The sequence below is a fragment of the Calliphora vicina genome, chromosome 3 (genome assembly GCF_958450345.1).
Source record: "Calliphora vicina chromosome 3, idCalVici1.1, whole genome shotgun sequence".
NCBI classification, from domain to species: Eukaryota; Metazoa; Arthropoda; class Insecta; order Diptera; family Calliphoridae; genus Calliphora; species Calliphora vicina.
This window is the reverse complement of record NC_088782.1, coordinates 42,179,222-42,196,607: the sequence shown is the minus strand read 5'-3', so window position 1 is coordinate 42,196,607 and position 17,386 is coordinate 42,179,222.

Genomic DNA, 17,386 nt, shown 5'->3' with positions numbered 1-17,386 from the left:
GTAATGATTCGGAGCAAAATGGTTTTCTTTTGTAGAGTTCAAGCATAATTTTTGACATGCAAAATCGTCATCACTTTTTCAATTCATATGGTATCCAATTTCCGTGCATTTGGATGAATACTGCTGCTCGCAAACATTTTGAGTTTTACAACAAACTTCGTGGAGTAATGAGTGCCCCTTAATTCATGGTCTTCACACTTGTTTGGCTGGCCTGGGTGATATTTGTCTTTCGTTGTAATATCAACACATTTGAACTGCACAAGCCATTGCTCGCACGTTGAAACCAATACAACACATTCACCATAAGCTTTGGTGAGCAATCGGTGTGCTTTAGCGGAACTTTATTTCAAATTGAAGAAGCAAAAGAAAACTTCCCGCATATGACGCTTTGTTGGTACAAAATTCAACAATATAGTGTTGTAAGAAACGCGATCTATTTTTTTTAGAAGTAGAAGCAAAGTTCTTCTAGAACAATTTCTAAGAGAAGGCAGACCGGAATAATTATATCCTGTCTTTTAAAAGGCCTACAAAATGAAGACCTAGCATTTTTCCCCGCTGGATATTTAATTACACCAGTGTAATACAAAATGTTGAAACTTAAACAAATTGTTAACTTATAGAGGTTGATAAAGATATTTATCTAAATATTACAAGTAGTAATCGTACTAGTAGTATCTACTCGAACTCATTGTTGTCATAAATTCCAAACTACAGACAGCGATACTTGCAACATTAAGTAATAATAAAAACATTAAGTAGTAATGAAATAAGTATGTATAAACGAATTTAAATAATGCCTTTAAAGAACATTTCTGTCAAATTGAGTCAAAAACTTTGCAATCATATACAACAAAATTTCATGTTCTAATGTCGCGTTCTTGTACCTAAATTATCGTTTGTTATCAGTACTCTGCGATGGTTCTATTCAACAGACTTAACATTTTAATTATAATCAAAATTCAGTGGCTTTTACTTCATATAATAATCATACTAAACAATCCTTTTTTATTTTCATTGTGTCACGTTCGCTATCGTAAGTTTATCGTTTTAAAAAATAAATGGGGAAAATATAAGCCTAAAGAAGGAGGAAACATTTAGAAGAGTTCAGCTTAAATATACTGGAATAAAACAGCTGAGAAGATGGTGAGAAAAATTGTGATAAAAAGAAAAATTATTCTTACGACAAACAAGAAAACATTGCGGAACAAGCAAAGTAGGCAGAAAATGAATTAACCGTGGATTTAGATTTAGTTTATAAATTTATTGAAGCACTATTTTGCATAATTAATGAATATGAAACTTTTGTTGAAATTACTTGAAAATATGTCGCGTGCTAAATCATATCAACTAAAGGTTTAAAAGAAAAATAAATTTAAATATTTCAACTATCAACTATCGGCTTTAGTTTAAACAAAATTACTTAAAATTACTTTTTGCACTTCAGGTTTAAATGGTTGCCAAAAGTTGCTAAATAGGCAATAGCTCACTTAAACGTATTTTAATAATGTATATCTCGGTATTGAAAGGAGATGTAAAATATGAATTTTTTGGCTATTATCAAACCAGATTGTATTTATAATCTGGTTTTCATAGAACCATTTCAGAACACAGCCAGGAATAAGTCGTTGGTAAATCTGGTTTTCATAGAACCATTTCAGAACACAGCCAGGAATAAGTCGTTGGTATAACTCAAGACAGATTCTTGAAGAAATGATTTATTATACCCTACACCACCATAGTGGGGAGGGTATTATGCGTTTGTGCAGATGTTTTTAACGCCCAAAAATATTAGTCTAACACACACCATAAAGTATACCGATCGACTTAGAATCACTTTCTGAGTCGATTAAACGATGTCCGTCCGTCCGTCTGGTCGGCTGGCTGGCTGGCTGTCCATGTAAACCTTGTGCGCAGAGTACAGGTCGCAATTTTGAAGCTATTTCGATGCAATTTGGTGCATATTATTTTTTCGGCTCAAGGACCAAGCCTATTGAAACTGGCTGAAATCGGTCCATTATTTCACCTAGACCCCATACAAATGTCCTCCCGAAATTAGACTTATCGGTCATAAATGTTTAATTTATAAACGTATCTCCACAAATTGCTCTCCAAATAAGTTTTATATATACAAAATTCATGTCACCAAACTTTGTTACGATCGGTCTATAATTAGTCATAGCTCCCATATAGACCCGCTTCCGAAAATCACTTTAACGTGCATAAATCGCCTAAAAATGTTGGTATACTCACAAAATTCAACATAGTAAACTTCCATATAGTCATAAATCACACGACCTAATTTCATGGTGATCGGTCCATAATTGGTCATAGCCACCATATAAGGTCCACTTCCGAAAATCACTCTTAAATATAAATTATTGAAATTTTAAAAGAAAAATCTTTTTGCTCTTTTACTTAGTGTTGGGTATTATATGGTCGGGCTTGACTTAATTGAAATCAACAAAATATTTATGGAAAATACCAGAATCTTTCAAAAAGAAAAAAAAACTATATAAATATAGTTCTTGTAATTTACAAAAGTCTTGTGCTAAATCGTTTCAAAGGTTGTAAACAGACGATTTCAACATTACAACTATCATCCAGAAGCCATATTATTCAACTTTAGTTTGAATAAAATCGCTTAAAAGAATTGTGTTCCAATTCACATTTTTGTAGATGTAGTCGACAACGAGTTATATTGTTTGTAGCGTTCTAGATCTTATGTTGTTGTCCTACTAAAATGTAATTGTAAAATGGAAGCAAGAAACAAAATTATTAAGATTTCTTTATATTGTTTTACTTCTAAGGCTTACAAATGTCGCGTTCTTGACTATGGATATTATGGTGGATGAAGCCAATAAAAGTTTTCGAAAGCTAATTTTAATTGAAAATTATTGTCTATTTATGAGGTGGATCAAGTGTTTAATACAAGAGTAAAAAAAAAACAGGATTGGGCCCTCTATTTCTCTATCACATTTTGTATCATTTATTTAAACAAAATATTTAAAACTAAATTATTTAATGCCCGCAGTATAATTGAAGTAAATATTAACATTAAAATTTACCATTAATTTCACTACCAACACAATTCATATGAAATTAATCACGGATTTTAATAAAAATCATTTATAACAATTTAATTTACTACATATAGTTTTTTGTTTCTTTTCCAGATTAAAAAAAAAATATTGTCGGACAGGAAAATTACACTCAATAATTAAATGTTCATTATTTAAATACAATTTACAGGTGAGTTTTTTTCCCATAGTTTTTTTTTTTAATATTGTTTGCATTTAAAACAAATAAAACTCTTTATTTAATAATAATGTTAATTTAATTGCATTTGCAGAAGACTATACAGAAACACAGATGTGTTGCCAAGTGTATATTTATAATTATTCTACAGAGCACTGAAATGAAATCAATGTCAGAACAAAAATAGTATAAAAAAATATGTGTAATATAGTTACATAGAGAAGTTCTGTTGAAAAAGAACAGAAAACAATATAATTTTTTTAACCGTTTTCATGAATAAGTATAAATGGCAGGAAAACTTAGTAACACAATTTACCTTCAACACAGTAACCGGAAAATTTACTCAGTAAAATGCCAAATATACTAGATGGTCATATAGAAAAAGACAATGAATTTGTTTTTAATTTTGTAAAGAGCTTTAGAAATTGAAATAAGTAATCGACAGTAAAGTAAGAGCTCTTAAAAGGCTTCAAACGATTTAAAAAGGGGGGAACAAAATTTAACAAATCTCCCCTAAATAAACTAGGTACTTTTCAAAGGATACTATAATGAACTTAAGGGCAATTTATGTCAATTATTTTATGTTCATTAGTCCTGAGACTTGTAGAACGAGGCACAAAATGGGAAGATGCTTTTGCAAAATGTGGCAACTATCAGTCTTCATCTGAATCCAAAATCCCATGACTATTTTTTACGCAATATTTGCAGCGGATTCTAAATAGTTTAATTCTTTAGTCCAATGTAAGCAAGATCCAAATTAAATGGTATATTTCCCTTTGAGACAGCTATATATAGAAGATTAGCGCAAAATCAATGCATTCTTTTAAACCATCTCAAAAACAAACTGAAGACAAAATCAAAACTGTCTTCGCAAAACAGCAAATAAGAAATGGAAGGACATAACAACAGCAAAAATAAAAAGGACAATAACATAAATTTAAAAGTTTTGTAATAAAAACAAAGTACGGCAAAGTAAAGTAAAATATTGACAAAGTAAATATATCTTGCCTTTTTTCGTTCCTTACTTGCAACGAGGCAGCAAGGACACTACCAAATGTAGTTTGAACTACTTATACTGGCAAAGGAAATTTGTTGTTAAAAAAAACAAATTCTTTTCTCTCTGGCTCTCTGTGTGTCTTTTTTAATATCTCAACTATACAATAATTCCAGGGTTTAATTAATAAAATTCCTTTATTACTTACAAGAAAAATAAATAAAGCAATTTCTTAATAAATTTCTTTTATTAAAGATAAAAGCAAACATATTTGAGTTGACTTTTTTTTGTCAACATAGTTTTGAAATGCATTCGAGGAAGTATCAGCACTTGGATTTTAATTTAATAAAAATTTTGGGTGCAATTTTTTAATACAAATAGAACAGAACAAGAACAGAACTAGAACAGAACTAGAACAGAACTAGAACAGAACTAGAACAGAACTAGAACAGAACTAGAACAGAACTAGAACAGAACTAGAACAGAACTAGAACAGAACTAGAACAGAACTAGAACAGAACTAGAACAGAACTAGAACAGAACTAGAACAGAACTAGAACAGAACTAGAACAGAACTAGAACAGAACTAGAACAGAACTAGAACAGAACTAGAACAGAACTAGAACAGAACTAGAACAGAACTAGAACAGAACTAGAACAGAACTAGAACAGAACTAGAACAGAACTAGAACAGAACTAGAACAGAACTAGAACAGAACTAGAACAGAACTAGAACAGAACTAGAACAGAACTAGAACAGAACTAGAACAGAACTAGAACAGAACTAGAACAGAACTAGAACAGAACTAGAACAGAACTAGAACAGAACTAGAACAGAACTAGAACAGAACTAGAACAGAACTAGAACAGAACTAGAACAGAACTAGAACAGAACTAGAACAGAACTAGAACAGAACTAGAACAGAACTAGAACAGAACTAGAACAGAACTAGAACAGAACTAGAACAGAACTAGAACAGAACTAGAACAGAACTAGAACAGAACTAGAACAGAACTAGAACAGAACTAGAACAGAACTAGAACAGAACTAGAACAGAACTAGAACAGAACTAGAACAGAACTAGAACAGAACTAGAACAGAACTAGAACAGAACTAGAACAGAACTAGAACAGAACTAGAACAGAACTAGAACAGAACTAGAACAGAACTAGAACAGAACTAGAACAGAACTAGAACAGAACTAGAACAGAACTAGAACAGAACTAGAACAGAACTAGAACAGAACTAGAACAGAACTAGAACAGAACTAGAACAGAACTAGAACAGAACTAGAACAGAACTAGAACAGAACTAGAACAGAACTAGAACAGAACTAGAACAGAACTAGAACAGAACTAGAACAGAACTAGAACAGAACTAGAACAGAACTAGAACAGAACTAGAACAGAACTAGAACAGAACTAGAACAGAACTAGAACAGAACTAGAACAGAACTAGAACAGAACTAGAACAGAACTAGAACAGAACTAGAACAGAACTAGAACAGAACTAGAACAGAACTAGAACAGAACTAGAACAGAACTAGAACAGAACTAGAACTAGAACAGAACTAGAACAGAACTAGAACAGAACTAGAACAGAACTAGAACAGAACTAGAACAGAACTAGAACTAGAACAGAACTAGAACAGAACTAGAACAGAACTAGAACAGAACTAGAACAGAACTAGAACAGAACTAGAACAGAACTAGAACAGAACTAGAACAGAACTAGAACAGAACTAGAACAGAACTAGAACAGAACTAGAACAGAACTAGAACAGAACTAGAACAGAACTAGAACAGAACTAGAACAGAACTAGAACAGAACTAGAACAGAACTAGAACAGAACTAGAACAGAACTAGAACAGAACTAGAACAGAACTAGAACAGAACTAGAACAGAACTAGAACAGAACTAGAACAGAACTAGAACAGAACTAGAACAGAACTAGAACAGAACTAGAACAGAACTAGAACAGAACTAGAACAGAACTAGAACAGAACTAGAACAGAACTAGAACAGAACTAGAACAGAACTAGAACAGAACTAGAACAGAACTAGAACAGAACTAGAACTAGAACAGAACTAGAACTAGAACAGAACTAGAACAGAACTAGAACAGAACTAGAACAGAACTAGAACAGAACTAGAACAGAACTAGAACAGAACTAGAACAGAACTAGAACAGAACTAGAACAGAACTAGAACAGAACTAGAACAGAACTAGAACAGAACTAGAACAGAACTAGAACAGAACTAGAACAGAACTAGAACAGAACTAGAACAGAACTAGAACAGAACTAGAACAGAACTAGAACAGAACTAGAACAGAACTAGAACAGAACTAGAACAGAACTAGAACAGAACTAGAACAGAACTAGAACAGAACTAGAACAGAACTAGAACAGAACTAGAACAGAACTAGAACAGAACTAGAACAGAACTAGAACAGAACTAGAACAGAACTAGAACAGAACTAGAACAGAACTAGAACAGAACTAGAACAGAACTAGAACAGAACTAGAACAGAACTAGAACAGAACTAGAACAGAACTAGAACAGAACTAGAACAGAACTAGAACAGAACTAGAACAGAACTAGAACAGAACTAGAACAGAACTAGAACAGAACTAGAACAGAACTAGAACAGAACTAGAACAGAACTAGAACAGAACTAGAACAGAACTAGAATAGAACAGAACTAGAACAGAACTAGAACAGAACTAGAACAGAACTAGAACAGAACTAGAACAGAACTAGAACAGAACTAGAACAGAACTAGAACAGAACTAGAACAGAACTAGAACAGAACTAGAACAGAACTAGAATAGAACAGAACTAGAACAGAACTAGAACAGAACTAGAACAGAACTAGAACAGAACTAGAACAGAACTAGAACAGAACTAGAACAGAACTAGAACAGAACTAGAACAGAACTAGAACAGAACTAGAACAGAACTAGAACAGAACTAGAACAGAACTAGAACAGAACTAGAACAGAACTAGAACAGAACTAGAACAGAACTAGAACAGAACTAGAACAGAACTAGAACAGAACTAGAACAGAACTAGAACAGAACTAGAACAGAACTAGAACAGAACTAGAACAGAACTAGAACAGAACTAGAACAGAACTAGAACAGAACTAGAACAGAACTAGAACAGAACTAGAACAGAACTAGAACAGAACTAGAACAGAACTAGAACAGAACTAGAACAGAACTAGAACAGAACTAGAACAGAACTAGAACAGAACTAGAACAGAACTAGAACAGAACTAGAACAGAACTAGAACAGAACTAGAACAGAACTAGAACAGAACTAGAACAGAACTAGAACAGAACTAGAACAGAACTAGAACAGAACTAGAACAGAACTAGAACAGAACTAGAACAGAACTAGAACAGAACTAGAACAGAACTAGAACAGAACTAGAACAGAACTAGAACAGAACTAGAACAGAACTAGAACAGAACTAGAACAGAACTAGAACAGAACTAGAACAGAACTAGAACAGAACTAGAACAGAACTAGAACAGAACTAGAACAGAACTAGAACAGAACTAGAACAGAACTAGAACAGAACTAGAACAGAACTAGAACAGAACTAGAACAGAACTAGAACAGAACTAGAACAGAACTAGAACAGAACTAGAACAGAACTAGAACAGAACTAGAACAGAACTAGAACAGAACTAGAACAGAACTAGAACAGAACTAGAACAGAACTAGAACAGAACTAGAACAGAACTAGAACAGAACTAGAACAGAACTAGAACAGAACTAGAACAGAACTAGAACAGAACTAGAACAGAACTAGAACAGAACTAGAACAGAACTAGAACAGAACTAGAACAGAACTAGAACAGAACTAGAACAGAACTAGAACAGAACTAGAACAGAACTAGAACAGAACTAGAACAGAACTAGAACAGAACTAGAACAGAACTAGAACAGAACTAGAACAGAACTAGAACAGAACTAGAACAGAACTAGAACAGAACTAGAACAGAACTAGAACAGAACTAGAACAGAACTAGAACAGAACTAGAACAGAACTAGAACAGAACTAGAACAGAACTAGAACAGAACTAGAACAGAACTAGAACAGAACTAGAACAGAACTAGAACAGAACTAGAACAGAACTAGAACAGAACTAGAACAGAACTAGAACAGAACTAGAACAGAACTAGAACAGAACTAGAACAGAACTAGAACAGAACTAGAACAGAACTAGAACAGAACTAGAACAGAACTAGAACAGAACTAGAACAGAACTAGAACAGAACTAGAACAGAACTAGAACAGAACTAGAACAGAACTAGAACAGAACTAGAACAGAACTAGAACAGAACTAGAACAGAACTAGAACAGAACTAGAACAGAACTAGAACAGAACTAGAACAGAACTAGAACAGAACTAGAACAGAACTAGAACAGAACTAGAACAGAACTAGAACAGAACTAGAACAGAACTAGAACAGAACTAGAACAGAACTAGAACAGAACTAGAACAGAACAGAACTAGAACAGAACTAGAACAGAACTAGAACAGAACTAGAACAGAACTAGAACAGAACTAGAACAGAACTAGAACAGAACTAGAACAGAACTAGAACAGAACTAGAACAGAACTAGAACAGAACTAGAACAGAACTAGAACAGAACTAGAACAGAACTAGAACAGAACTAGAACAGAACTAGAACAGAACTAGAACAGAACTAGAACAGAACTAGAACAGAACTAGAACAGAACTAGAACAGAACTAGAACAGAACTAGAACAGAACTAGAACAGAACTAGAACAGAACTAGAACAGAACTAGAACAGAACTAGAACAGAACTAGAACAGAACTAGAACAGAACTAGAACAGAACTAGAACAGAACTAGAACAGAACTAGAACAGAACTAGAACAGAACTAGAACAGAACTAGAACAGAACTAGAACAGAACTAGAACAGAACTAGAACAGAACTAGAACAGAACTAGAACAGAACTAGAACAGAACTAGAACAGAACTAGAACAGAACTAGAACAGAACTAGAACAGAACTAGAACAGAACTAGAACAGAACTAGAACAGAACTAGAACAGAACTAGAACAGAACTAGAACAGAACTAGAACAGAACTAGAACAGAACTAGAACAGAACTAGAACAGAACTAGAACAGAACTAGAACAGAACTAGAACAGAACTAGAACAGAACTAGAACAGAACTAGAACAGAACTAGAACAGAACTAGAACAGAACTAGAACAGAACTAGAACAGAACTAGAACAGAACTAGAACAGAACTAGAACAGAACTAGAACAGAACTAGAACAGAACTAGAACAGAACTAGAACAGAACTAGAACAGAACTAGAACAGAACTAGAACAGAACTAGAACAGAACTAGAACAGAACTAGAACAGAACTAGAACAGAACTAGAACAGAACTAGAACAGAACTAGAACAGAACTAGAACAGAACTAGAACAGAACTAGAACAGAACTAGAACAGAACTAGAACAGAACTAGAACAGAACTAGAACAGAACTAGAACAGAACTAGAACAGAACTAGAACAGAACTAGAACAGAACTAGAACAGAACTAGAACAGAACTAGAACAGAACTAGAACAGAACTAGAACAGAACTAGAACAGAACTAGAACAGAACTAGAACAGAACTAGAACAGAACTAGAACAGAACTAGAACAGAACTAGAACAGAACTAGAACAGAACTAGAACAGAACTAGAACAGAACTAGAACAGAACTAGAACAGAACTAGAACAGAACTAGAACAGAACTAGAACAGAACTAGAACAGAACTAGAACAGAACTAGAACAGAACTAGAACAGAACTAGAACAGAACTAGAACAGAACTAGAACAGAACTAGAACAGAACTAGAACAGAACTAGAACAGAACTAGAACAGAACTAGAACAGAACTAGAACAGAACTAGAACAGAACTAGAACAGAACTAGAACAGAACTAGAACAGAACTAGAACAGAACTAGAACAGAACTAGAACAGAACTAGAACAGAACTAGAACAGAACTAGAACAGAACTAGAACAGAACTAGAACAGAACTAGAACAGAACTAGAACAGAACTAGAACAGAACTAGAACAGAACTAGAACAGAACTAGAACAGAACTAGAACAGAACTAGAACAGAACTAGAACAGAACTAGAACAGAACTAGAACAGAACTAGAACAGAACTAGAACAGAACTAGAACAGAACTAGAACAGAACTAGAACAGAACTAGAACAGAACTAGAACAGAACTAGAACAGAACTAGAACAGAACTAGAACAGAACTAGAACAGAACTAGAACAGAACTAGAACAGAACTAGAACAGAACTAGAACAGAACTAGAACAGAACTAGAACAGAACTAGAACAGAACTAGAACAGAACTAGAACAGAACTAGAACAGAACTAGAACAGAACTAGAACAGAACTAGAACAGAACTAGAACAGAACTAGAACAGAACTAGAACAGAACTAGAACAGAACTAGAACAGAACTAGAACAGAACTAGAACAGAACTAGAACAGAACTAGAACAGAACTAGAACAGAACTAGAACAGAACTAGAACAGAACTAGAACAGAACTAGAACAGAACTAGAACAGAACTAGAACAGAACTAGAACAGAACTAGAACAGAACTAGAACAGAACTAGAACAGAACTAGAACAGAACTAGAACAGAACTAGAACAGAACTAGAACAGAACTAGAACAGAACTAGAACAGAACTAGAACAGAACTAGAACAGAACTAGAACAGAACTAGAACAGAACTAGAACAGAACTAGAACAGAACTAGAACAGAACTAGAACAGAACTAGAACAGAACTAGAACAGAACTAGAACAGAACTAGAACAGAACTAGAACAGAACTAGAACAGAACTAGAACAGAACTAGAACAGAACTAGAACAGAACTAGAACAGAACTAGAACAGAACTAGAACAGAACTAGAACAGAACTAGAACAGAACTAGAACAGAACTAGAACAGAACTAGAACAGAACTAGAACAGAACTAGAACAGAACTAGAACAGAACTAGAACAGAACTAGAACAGAACTAGAACAGAACTAGAACAGAACTAGAACAGAACTAGAACAGAACTAGAACAGAACTAGAACAGAACTAGAACAGAACTAGAACAGAACTAGAACAGAACTAGAACAGAACTAGAACAGAACTAGAACAGAACTAGAACAGAACTAGAACAGAACTAGAACAGAACTAGAACAGAACTAGAACAGAACTAGAACAGAACTAGAACAGAACTAGAACAGAACTAGAACAGAACTAGAACAGAACTAGAACAGAACTAGAACAGAACTAGAACAGAACTAGAACAGAACTAGAACAGAACTAGAACAGAACTAGAACAGAACTAGAACAGAACTAGAACAGAACTAGAACAGAACTAGAACAGAACTAGAACAGAACTAGAACAGAACTAGAACAGAACTAGAACAGAACTAGAACAGAACTAGAACAGAACTAGAACAGAACTAGAACAGAACTAGAACAGAACTAGAACAGAACTAGAACAGAACTAGAACAGAACTAGAACAGAACTAGAACAGAACTAGAACAGAACTAGAACAGAACTAGAACAGAACTAGAACAGAACTAGAACAGAACTAGAACAGAACTAGAACAGAACTAGAACAGAACTAGAACAGAACTAGAACAGAACTAGAACAGAACTAGAACAGAACTAGAACAGAACTAGAACAGAACTAGAACAGAACTAGAACAGAACTAGAACAGAACTAGAACAGAACTAGAACAGAACTAGAACAGAACTAGAACAGAACTAGAACAGAACTAGAACAGAACTAGAACAGAACTAGAACAGAACTAGAACAGAACTAGAACAGAACTAGAACAGAACTAGAACAGAACTAGAACAGAACTAGAACAGAACTAGAACAGAACTAGAACAGAACTAGAACAGAACTAGAACAGAACTAGAACAGAACTAGAACAGAACTAGAACAGAACTTGAAAGTAGCTAAGAACAACTTTTACTCTCCCCAAAAATAAAGAAAGTCCCTTACATACAAATACTTTTTGAGTGATTTTAAAATATGTACTCCAATTCGTGATTAGGTCTACTTGTAAATATCAAACAATCTGCGTTTGTACTGTCCCTACTTATTTTATTTTATTCAAGCTGCTTCAAAGTTTTATGTTCTTGTTTTTTTACATTCGTTCCGTTGTTTTTTTTTTTGAGTTTTTCCGTAGCTGCAAAATAAAAGAACTCATTAAAAACTTTTAGTAAAATTTATATTTTAGTTTCGTTGTTTTTTTTTACTATTTCTGTTTTTTGTTTTTCACACAGAAAGTATTAAAAGAGCTTATAAAATATTTAACATACAAAGCACAAAACTAAATTAAATACTTCTATTTTAAAGATTTTTTTCGTTACGTTTTTATAGTTTTATATAAAATCTGTGTTTTTTTTTGTTTCTGTTTCATTGCACAAGCAATTTTTGCATGCAAATTACAATATTTTTTTTTTTTTTTGTTTAAAAACATACGAAGGAGAAAAAGTAATATTTAGTTACAGTGGATGACAAATGAGAGGGATATATAATGTTTTGTAAATTATTAAGGGGCGTTCAAGTCTTAAACAAAATTATTTGGTAATCAATTAGAAATATGAGAAATTTGTTAGTAACTATAGGAATAAAATAAATAAATCATTATTGCTGTTTATCTTCTGTATTTCACTGTATTTACACCATGGCTTGCAAGCAGACAAGAAACATGATTTGAATTTTGTTTCAAAAAAAAAAGAAACTCATTTAAACTTTTGTAGTTTTTTTTTTATTAGCAGTTTTTTTGTTATTAAACTTAAAAAATAAAAGAAAACACACTCACTCACACTCAGCTCAACGATACAACCCATTTTCAAATCATATAAAGTGTTTCTTAAAAAAAAATAAAAAAAGACACACACAACCGCTCAGATACCAAAAAAAACTAAAAGGCGTCAAGCAGTCAAACACATACGAGCATTAAAAAGAGGAAAGTAGGAAAAAAGGCAATTGAGCTTTAACAAGTTACCAGGGATACCAACAACACATACATACTCTTATAGAGAGCGAACAATGCACAATCACATGCAGCTACAAATACACAGATACAAAGTATTAAACAAAAACAAAAAATTAAAATAAAATATTAAACAGCTAAAAAAGCGAATGAACTGGATTTAAATGCATTTTTAAAATTCAGGATGGGTAGCAATTTTGCAATCTTTGGAATACATTTCTGTATTATCACATTTAATGTCGTTAGTATTTCTGTCTTATGCAACTAGAGAAGTAAAAACTTAATACCTTTAAAAATATACAAAAATTAGATGAATATATACCGCTAGTTCGGGTGGACTAGTATTCCATGAGACATCCATACGTATGAGCTACTTTTAAATGCCTTATACATTTATCAAGTATACGCTCCTGATCACTTAGATTTATGAATTTTACATTTGAATAATAAACAAGTAAGAAAGTAGGTCGGTCAAGACCGACTAAGTAAAAGAGCAAAAATATTTTTCTTTTAAAATTTCAATAATTTATATTTTTGAGTGATTTTCGGAAGTGGGCCTTATATGGGGGCTATGACAAATTATGGACCGATCGCAATGAGATGAGGTCGTGTGATTTATGTCTCTATGAAAGTTTACTATGTTGAATTTTGTGAGTATACCAATATTTTTAAGCGATTTATGCACGTTAAAGTGTTTTTCGGAAGCGGGTCTATATGGGAGCTATGAGTAATTATGGACCGACCGTAACAAAATTTGGTGACATGAATTTTGTATATATAAAACTTATTTGGAGCGAAATTTGTGGAGATACATATGTATATAAATTAAACATTTATGACCGATAAAGTCCAATTTCGGAAGGACATTTGTATGGGGGCTAGGTGAAATAATGGACCGATTTTAGCCAGTTTCAATAGACTTGGTCCTTGGGCCGAAAAAATAATATGCCCCAAATTTGATCGAAATATCTTCCAAATTGCGACCTGTACTCTGCGCACAAAGAGTACATGGACACCCAGCCAGCCAGCCAACCAGACGGACGGACGGACATCGTTTAATCGACTCAGAAAGTGATTCTCAGTCGATCGGTATAATTTAAGGTGGGTGTTAGACTTATTTTTTTGGACGTTACAAACATCTGCACAAACGCATAATACCCTCCCCACTATGGTGGTGTAGGGTATAAAGAATAGGCAGGTGTATGTGAGTTGGAGAAACTTGAAGAACTAACATTAGTAAATGCTACCGGTCAACTAGTTTATTACAAAAATTAAATGAAGTATGATTTCTCAATTTACAATTGGTCCAATAAATTATAATTTTTTTAATTAAAAGATATTATCTTTTCTAAATCATTAATTTTCAACTGTTATTTCAATGAAAAAGTTGACCGAAAAAAAGTACATGAAAAAATATTTAAAACTTTGCAAAAAAATCCAATATGGATTTTTAAAAAGATAACAAGATATATTGGTTCATTGTCATAGATACTATTTCCAAAACCATTAAACAGGAAGACTTGATTATTGAAAGGAATCCTCGATTAGGATTCTAACAGATATTGGTAATACAAAAGAAGTCAAAACACAACAACAACACTGAACACTTCTATCAGGAAAACGGATCGCAAAGTTAAATGCACTGATTATTTTGTATTCAGAGCCAAAGCTAATGATGGGTTGAAGTCGTATAAAGTTCAGAGAGTTCCAGATCGCAGTAAAAGAACGAGCGAAAAAAATTTACGAATATTTTGTGATGGATGATGAAACTTTTCACAACTTTCGGGTCAAGATTTTTATGTGACTGATAGACGAGATAATGTTCAAGAATAATACCGGACAAAAAAAATAAACAAAATTCTCCAAGAAGTTTCTTGTGTGGAAAGCTATTTACAGTTGCGGAAAAAGAAGCCAGTCATTAATTAGTGATATAAACACAAAGGGACCATTGCTTGGACCCACGTGAGCTGCTCTTCTTTTCTTCATTTCGTGGCTGCCTGGAAACCTAGTGATATAAACACAGAAATATTTATTATGGAGTTGCTACATCATGCCACTACTGAAAAAAGACCCTTGAGTGGTATTCAAACAATAATGTAAATTTTGTACCACGGAAGGCAAATTCCAACTGTCCAGAACATTGGCTTATGGAAAAAGCCAAAGGCATAACACAGAAAAGGTGTCCCAGGACATGCCCGATTTTATGCATAAGTGGATCTCCTCGCTCGGAACGGATGAAGCTATAAAATTTGTAATAAGAGGATTTCCTGAAAAAGTGGATAAATTTATAAATACCGAGTAATATGCCAATATTTTAATGTTTAATGAATTTGTGCAATTTTTGAATTAATTTCCTTATTTTTTGAGAATTTTTATATTGAACATTTTAAGTTTTTTCACTCTTTAATAGAGACATTTACAATCTACATATTTGTTGATACATGTTTATCACTTTATATTGAACTATGTTCTCAAATAAAAAAGTATTCGATTTTGGAAATATTATCCTCCTCGGTCCTGGCGTGCAGCTCACCTGATTAATAAAATTATTTTTAATTAATTTTGTGATTAGTTGTTCGTAGAACACGTTTTCTTGGGCACTTAACCATTTCAATTAACTTTTTTAAAGTTGTGAAGTATAAAAACTAAAAGAAATATATAATTTTATTGTTAACAATTCAATATATGGGTAAAATACCGGGTAGAATACCATCTATACTGATGATGAAGAAAATTAGGTGGAACAAAACTGTTTGACTTTTGAAGAGGAAATAGCGGTAGAATTAAAGATAAGAGAAGAGTCACCACCAAACAAGCACAAGTGAAGTGGCTAAAATGACTTTAATTTTAGCATGTTTAGTGCTCCATGGAGTTCCATTACTAATCAATCAATTTTCACCCAGGAGTATAATTATTTTCATGAATTTAAAAACAAAAATGTTTAAGTAAATAATTTTTTTATTTCATTGGGCTACACATGTGCAGCTGGCTTCACCTACAATATCTCAGAATCCTTTAGTTCTTTATGGTCTCGAACAAATTTTTTATTTATTGTTTCTTCCAGAAGCAAAAAAAAAAATATTTTCGAAGACTTCCGATGCTTGGTTTTTCCTTGGGACTGAGGGAATTAAGAGATCTGTTCTGAATGCTCCAACAATAGTCAGCTGTCATGTGTGCATTCCAATAGACTTAATAGCATTCCTCCACCGTATGAATGGCCTGCTGCAATCGATCGCCCCATTCAACATTATGTCAATAGTCAGAACATTTTTTATTTCCCAAGAAATTTTGAACTAGCCAAATGAACTCATTCCATGCAATTTTCTCAATCTCTGTTAAAGTGTCCATAAAATTTTGATCTTTCATTAACGATCTTATCTGTGCCCCATCAAATATATTTATATCTTCTGCACTCAGTTTTGGGATTTTTTTTTATAGGAAAAGCAAACAATTCTCTTTTTTGTGAAGGACTTTAACACATTGTTTTATAAGACCTAATTTTACATGCAAAGAAGTGTGGCTAGGCTAATCCATTTTAACCCAGTGTTGATCTTTAGCTCTACTATTCCACAAGCAAAGAAAACTGGAATACTTTGTGTAACCACCGTTTTGGACTAAAAGAAATTTGGAAATTTTTAAATTAACACATATGAGCCAGTTGTTTTCAACGTATTTATTTTTGTCCAAAACCAGAGCAATAAATACACAAATATTCTTTTTTTACTGTAGTAGAATGTGCAATTTATTTGCTAATTTAAGCCAATTCTGTAAGACAACACATTTTGAATTCCATTTTGATGACGCTATATATAAACACCACTCATTAAAATTGTAATTTCGTTATCCTATTGCAGGCATTAAACCTGGTATATTTTTACAAAATCATCCTGTTCAGCAAAATATTTGAGGAGATCCTGTAATTAAGTTTGAGTCTATAAGTCAATTGAAGTTCTTCCTGCATTAATCAAACAAAAAACTTGAATATACTTATGTAGCTTGAAAATGTATTCTTAAATTTCTATTTAAAAAGAAAAACTCTTTCAATTTCTAACTATAATAAAAA